The sequence below is a fragment of the Mus pahari genome, chromosome 2 (assembly GCF_900095145.1).
Source record: "Mus pahari chromosome 2, PAHARI_EIJ_v1.1, whole genome shotgun sequence".
In the NCBI taxonomy this organism is placed as follows: Eukaryota; Metazoa; Chordata; class Mammalia; order Rodentia; family Muridae; genus Mus; species Mus pahari.
The window spans coordinates 65,904,817-65,912,709 of NC_034591.1; the positions used below are offsets into that span (position 1 = coordinate 65,904,817).

Genomic DNA, 7,893 nt, shown 5'->3' on the forward strand with positions numbered 1-7,893 from the left:
CACACACACACACACACACACACACACACACACGCACATCTTGTTTTAGGGCTCTTCATTTGTTCCCACCTGCTGCATGAAGAAGCATCTCTGATGAAGGCTGAATAAGGCACTGGTCTATTAGCATAGCAGAATATCATTAGAAATTATTTTATTGTTATAATTTTTTTAGACCAGTAGCATTTGCTTTTACCCTATGTCTCTGAGCTATCTAGCCTTATTCACCCAAGCACTGTCAAGCGTGGGGGCCTATGTCATGGAATGAACCTTAAGTCAAATTCAACATCAGTTGGTTACTCCAACAAAGTTTGTGTTGCCATTGCCCTAGCATATTTTTCAGGCAGGAGAGACAGTTGATCAAGGGTTTTGTGTTTGTGTTGGTGTTTACTTTCCCCTTTTGGTAATCTGCAGTGTACGTTTCCATGCCATAGACACTAGAACATGGGGGTGAAGGTTTTATTTAGGTAACAACTCTACCTCTCCATGTTCAGTGAGTTGTGTAGTTGTGTTCAGCTTTGAGGTCTTACTATTAGTTTGTGGAAGACAACCTATTGTCTTGGCAACAGCCTGGGTTATTTGGTGATTTTCATGGGACCCCTTTAGCCAACAACTCAATTGGATGAAATCCAACCCAGCACTAGATCTCTTGGTGACAAGAGATGGACAGTCAGGGGTTCTAACACCCTCGTTATTTGGAGACTTCATTAGGAGACCTCACATGCAAATATTTGCTCTAGGTTTCCATACCACCTCTCAAACGCTCTTCAGTTCTAGCTGTCTCTCACCTCATTCCCTCTCACAGTCCCTTCTTTCTCTTTCCATCAGATCCTCCTATTCTTGCCCCTCCCAGCTCCAGTCAACCCCTAAAATCTATTCTATTTTACCCTCCTGGGGAGATCTGTGTATCTCCCCTAGTCCCTTTCTCTATGCCTAACCTCTCTGGGTCTATGGATTATAGCTGAGTTATCATTGATTTAATAGCTAATATCCATATAAAAGTGAATACACATCATATTTATTCTGGTTCTGGGTTGCCTCAAGATGATGTTTGTTTGTTCATTTATTTGTTTGTTTATTTGTTTGAGATAGCCCTGGTTGTCCTAGAACTCACTCTGTAGACCAGGCTGGCCTCTAACTCTGAAATCCACCTGCCTCTGCCTCCCAAGTGCTGGGATTAAAGGCATGCGCCACCACTGCCTGGAGGATTTTTTTTTCTAGTTCCATCTATTTGCCAACAAATTTCATGATGTCATGATCAGCTGAGTAATACTCCAGTATGTAAATGGATCACATTTTCTTTATCCATTTTCTTCTGTTAGGGGACATCTAGGTTGTTTCCAATTTCTGCATTATATCTATAGATAGATAGATAGATAGATAGATAGATAGATAGATAGATAGATAGATATGTGTATGTGTGTTGTGCAATATATATATAGTGATATATATATTGCAGCAATGAAAATAGTTGAGCAAGCGTCCTTGTGTCAGGCTGAAGCATCCCTTGGGTATGTGCATGAGAGTGGTATAGATGGGTCTTGAGGTGGATAGATTCCCATCTTTCTGAGGTACTGCCACACTGATTTCCACAGAGGCTGTACAAGCGTTTACTTATATCAACAACTGAGGGTTGTTCACCTTGCTCCACATCCTCATCAGCATGTGCTGTCACTTCTCTTATTGATCTTATCCATTCTGACAGGTTTAAGATGGAATCTCAAGTAGTTTTAATTTCCATTTCCCTGATAGTTATGTATGTTGAACATTTCTTTAAATGTTTCTCAGCCATTTGAAACTCCTCTTTCAAGATTTCTCTGTTTAGCTCATTTTATAATTGGATTGTTTGGGGTTTTTTTGTTTTTGTTTGTTTGTTTCATATCTAGTTTCTTGAGTTCTTTATATATTTCAGAAATTACCCCTTTATCAAATAGAGTCAGTAAGAAATATTTTCCCATTCTCTAGACTGGGTTTTCTTCATCAATTCCATTTCTATTTTCAAGTCTTGAACTGGTTCAAGTTTTACTCATTTTCTTCCATTTTTTCTGAATTTCTTTAAAGGGTTTATTTATCTCCTCTTTAAGGAGCCCTATCATATTCATGTAGGGTTTGGTTTTTCTTGTACTTCATCTATGCTGGAATATTCAGAGACTGCTGTGGGGGTATAGCTGGACTATAGTAAAGGAAACAAGTGTTGGCTGTTGAATCATATTTTTAGAGAGGCATTATACAAGTAAAATGTGCTTCTGAGTATTGGTAGCTAACATCACTTGAGGGACAGAGAAAATAGGAGTGATGTCAGTTCAAGGCCAGGACTGTCTATGTAGCAATACTGTGTCTCAAAACTCAAAACAAATATTAGAAATGAACAAAATAATAATTGATTGAACAGTTGGAAATGTGGGACATTCAGAACCACATACTAAGAAGTCTCCTATGCTTTAGGCACTAAAGGCCCTAGTTGGCACATAACCTGTAATAATATAGGCATTCTTTGATCTAACCAAAGTGCCTCATTTCATCCTTAGTTTTTTTCCTTAGTGCATTGCATACATCTCAAAGTTTTACTCCTGACATGGAACCAACTAACCACATGGTTTGCATTAAAAAGTGAAAATGCCTTAATATGTATGTAGATAGCCCAAAAGCATTGTAAGTGCATTTGAGGTGTGAGAAAATAGACACCATGTCTAAATGTATTCTCCTTAGGTCATTTAAATGGGAAACTTAAAAACATATTTATAATTCCTGACTTCCAGGAATCTGAGACACAGATACTTGTATAAATCTGAAACAGAAGGCAGACAAGGGTTCTGTGGATCCATGAAGAAGCTGAGCGTGCCTGTAGTCTTCTGTGTTGCCTTCCTTCCAGATGAGAGGATAGGTTTTAATATAAGAGATGGAACCTGGGGGGATGGATGGGTGGCATGGGGGTTGTAGGAGAGGATAAAACATTATACCCTGGAATGTCAGCTGATTTTAAGGCTCAAGGTAGCTGTCCCCCTGCCACCTAGAACCCACATAGCCAACATGATATTGTAATGTCTGATTTTTTTACTCCTTTTGATAACTAAGATCTAGGGTGGAGGCAGGATTATTGAACTACAATACCAACACAAAGCTGTTCCACTGCATAAATATTAAATACTGAACATCTAACCCAGTCAAAGACTTCCATTAAATGCTTCCTAAAAATTTCATAATCTTTAAAATTAAAATAAAACATCATTTTGCATTCCTTTTAAATCTCTTACCATATTTCCCTTCTCCCACACATATTGAAAATATATAAATGCATGCCTACAATGTGATGAGTCTGGTCAGTGATGCTGACATGTGTATATTTTCAGGTCTGAACACTAGGTATGGGAAAGCCAGTCAGGGGGCTCAACTGTGGGGACAACTAAGTCTCTCTCTTAGCAGTGCTTAGTAACTTATAGCTCTTTATCTCAGGATACAGTGCTTAGTAACTTATAGCTCTTTATCTCAGGATAAGTCCCCTTTAGGTTTCNCNCACACACACTACCATGCTGGATGGCATTGTCCTTGTTTAGGCCTCCTTTAAGCAGCCATATTATTGTANTTTCATGGGTGCAGCTTCTATGTCATTTCTAGGAGACATCCACCCTGTGGCTACTAGGATATGGAGAATATAGTCAAGAATTAAAGTGGTTTAGGTAAGTGTCATTAGTAGACTTTGTCATAATATCCAAGACCTCAGTAGCCACGGGTAATTAGGGTTCTAGTAGCAGGCAGGGTTTACCTGTTGAGCAAGCCATAATTTAAATCCAATGATACAGATCATCTATCACCAGATGAGTACCACTGTTGCCACCTTTGGGACACCTTATCATGTTGATCACTTGGTGGTTAATAGGCATCACAATTGATTGCGTCCCTCTCTTGGCAGCTTCTATAGAACCTGCCGGGATTCTGAAACCTAGTCCTCATACAGGAGGTTTTAGCGTCACATCTATACCGAATTCTCTGAGTCCTATGTCCCAAATGCTTGGTATTTTCAGCAATAGGGTCCTACCTTCAATTCCTAGGAAGTGATTAAGGAAAGCATCAGTAATCTATATTTTTAGGTAGTCTCTTGGGCCCCCATGACCAGCAACTCAAAAGGAGGTTCCTCATGCCAGGGTCCTTGTGTTGAGGGTCTCGCTTGGGGACCTTTGGTTTCAGGCGACATCCTGTCTCCTTGGGAACTTGGTTTGCACTGGTTATACAGAGATGAGGTTTGATCCCTGACTCCTGAAGTTGAGAATGTGTCATTGGCTGTTCTGAATTCGTGTTCTGGCTGGGCTACTTTCCTATCAGGCTTTTTCCTGGAGTTCTCACACTTAGGTTTCATCCAGGCTCCTTTGATTTTAGCCAGGGCTACTTTTTTTGTTAGGTTATAGCCCATGCTAAAAAAAAAAAAAAAAAAAAAATCCACATATATAGTAGTAGGACTTCATGTACACACACTAAGGTTCACTTGTGGAGTTTCTCACCATTTTTCAATCCCCAAATCAATCCATCAATAGGCAGAAAACAATATTTTAAAAAGTCCATCAAGGAATGTGATAAGAGCTTTGGGTGAGATGACTCAAATACTTTTAGGAATCATTCCCTCTCCCCATCCCTGGGAAGTCTGTTCTGTTTCTATCTCACTGCATTAACTGCTAATGCCCTTCCTTCTAATGCTGGGCCAAATACACTGCATTCAGATTCTGCAAGCCCATCTAGGACTGGGATCAGCCAGGTAGCTGCAGCTCAGACCTCCTTAGGATGTCACCTGAAAGTCTATGGAAAAGCCAGTGAAATATGTGATCATTGACCTTTCTTTTCATACTGTCTGATGAACTCTCATATCTCTGAAGGAAAAGGAAGTGTGGGGAATGGAGTAAATCAGGCCTGGATGGGAAGGAAAAGCCCTGTGACCATGGATACCCAACTGTAAGGAAGCAATATTTACCAGACCATGAAAAGCCATAGGACCCATACAAAGGTCCTGGGGCACTGTGAACAATATATATTAACAAAGACCATGGGAATGGGACGCAGAGATGTAGCAGGAAAGTGGACATGCCAGAAAAATTGCCACCTAAAATTCCCAAGATCCTCAGGGGCAAGCCCAGAATTGCAAGATCTACTTCATCTATTTGAAGCAACATAGCCCATTCTACTGTTCACTAGGTGAGGGCTCCTGCTTACTTGGTTCCTTTCCTTAGTTTTCCTTGGGAGANTCCAACTAAAGGCAAAGATACAAACCATGGACCAAGTTACACTCACATTTGGGATGAAGTGTGAGCATACAAATACCTGCCATGCACATGGAGACAGCAGGTGAGAAAGATGTGCTAGCTACCCACACTTGCTGTTTGTAACCATCACAACCTGTTTTAAGAAGTTTAACTGAGGTTTGAAAACCATCATTCAGAAATACAGGGAAAGAGCCAAAATATGCATTTCAGGAAAAGACATGGTAGCAGGTGAAAGTTATATTTATTGAAAACTATATACACAATGTTAGAGCATGAAATTCCTGCTAAAGAATAAGTAAGACTACAAGACCTTGGTGTGGTCCTGGCTTCCTTGTAGTGAGGATTGTCCAGGATCATAAAGGGAAAGGGTGTAACCCACACACTCTTGAATTTAAGCTGGACCCAGGGTACCCTGTAGTCAAGAAGCTGCCAGGATCCCACTGATTTCACTTTTTGGCTTTTGCCATCATCACACTCATCAGACCAGCTCTCCTTGTGGTTAAGCTGTGTCCAACCTTCCTGGAGTATTGAGTATGGCTCAGGTCACACTTGAGGTCAGCTTCTCCTTGATCTCTGAAGGGCCTCATCTAGAAAGACCTTGGCACAGATGATTTCTGAGTGGGACTCCCACACCTTTGATTCCAAGGTGTCTCCTTATGTTCATGTGTGACCACTTGAAAGCAATGGTGTGGTCTTAACACACCTGATATGAGAGTGTTGCCTCTTTTGGAAGAGTGCTAGATGCAGTCCACAAACCATAGTGGTACACAAGGAGCTTCCAGATTATCATTGATGAGAGTTCACAACCTATGATCTGATGTCAGTCACCTGTGCAGGAATGGTTGTCAGTGAGTCCAAATATATTGTATGGATTGGCCGAGGTCACAAATGAGGCTTTGGTTTGTTCCAGTTATGGTGATGGTGTCATCCTTACTCACATGTGTTAAGGATGAAGCCTGGATTGAATGAAGTATGTGTGTGATCCACACATTAGGTAATCAAGATGTCAGCTTTTATCAGTCATTACAGTACAGGAAGTATTGAGTCTGAGACTATTGAAGAAGCTAGGATGTATCTTCATTGATGAATTGATGCATAAATAATCATAGCATCAATTGAAATTAAGACCTTGAATCAATCACTTCATGGTACACTAACTACAATGCTGTTTCATTTTAGGCTTGACCAGACCACATATTTTTGTTTGGGTCAAGGCTTCCTTGGTTAAAAGTTAAGCCAAGATAACTTCAGTGTTACATTTGGGCCCAAACATAATCAGGCTTAGGGTCTGACCTTTACACATTTTCTTTTTATATGACCTGTCTGTCTTCAGAGTCAGGGTTTGGATTAGAAATACTCTTTTTCTTAGCATGGTCCATGCCTCTTTATTTGAAGGGATGGCCTACATCATTATACCCTGCTTGATTAGGGTCCAGGCTTCTTAAATGTCAGGGCCTAGTCCTACATCTCTTCTACTTTGGACCTGGGCATCTAGAGGATTAGAATAGGCCCAGGCCCCATTTCTTCTCGTTTTTGCCCAGGACTCTTCAGGGTCAGAGGTTGTCCCAGGCCACCCACATGTCTACTTGTTTGGATATGTGCATCTTTAGGGTCAGGGGTTGGCCTAGGCCCACATGTATACTTGCTTTGGGCCAAGAATCCTCAGGTTAAAGGACAGAGTCCCATGTCACTTCTGGCTTTTGGACCAGGCCTCTTCAAGGGTCAGGGATACACCCAGGCCCACATTGCTTCTTGCATTTGGTCCAGGACTCTTCAAGGGTTAGGGATAGGCCCAGGCCCACATCACTTCTTGCATTGGGCCCAGGCCTCTTCAAGGGTCAGGGATAGGCCCAGGCCCACACTGCTTCTTGCATTGGGCCCAGGCCTCTTCAAGGGTGAGGGATAGGCCCAGGCCCACATCACTTCTTCCTTTTGGCCCAGGCCTCTTCAAATATCAGGCATAGGTCCAGGCCCAGATCGCTTCTTATATTGGGCCCGGGCCTCTTCAAAGGTCATGGATAGGCCCAGGCCCATGCTGCTTCTTGCTTTGGGCCCGGGCCTCTTCAAGGGTCAAGGATAGGCCCAGGCCCACATCACTTCTTCCTTTTGGCCCAGGCCTCTTCAAGGGTCAGGGATAGGCCCAGGCCCACATCACTTCTTCCTTTTGGCCCGGGCCTCTTCAAGGGTCAGGGATGGGCCCAGGCCCACATCACTTCTTCCTTTTGCCTGGGCCTCTTCAAGGATCAGGGATAGGCCCAGGCCCACATCGCTTCTTATATTGGGCCCAGGACTCTTCAAGGGTCAAGGATAGGCCCAGACCCACACTACTTCTTGCATTGGGCCCAGGCCTTTTCAAGTGTCAGGGATAGGCCCAGGGCCACATCGCTTCTTCCTTTTGGCCCAGGCCTCTTCAAATATCAGGGATAGGCCCAGGCCCACATCACTTCTTCCTTTTGGCCCGGGCCTCTTCAAGGGTCAGGGATAGGCCCAGGCCCACATCTCTTCTTCCTTTTGGCCCAGGCCTCTTCCAATATCAGGGATAGGCCCAGGCCCACACTACTTCATACATTGGGCCCAGGCCTCTTCAAGGGTCAGGGATAGGCCCAGGCCCACATCACTTCTTCCTTTTGGCCTGGGCCTCTTCAAG

General features: G+C 42.8%; 1 protein-coding gene across 1 annotated transcript in view; it reads left to right on the forward strand.

The window, feature by feature from the left end:
* The window catches only part of Cntnap2 (contactin associated protein like 2), a 2,102,194-nt gene that overhangs the window by 1,933,751 nt on the left and 160,550 nt on the right, over nucleotides 1-7,893 (forward strand). The window lies entirely within an intron of this gene.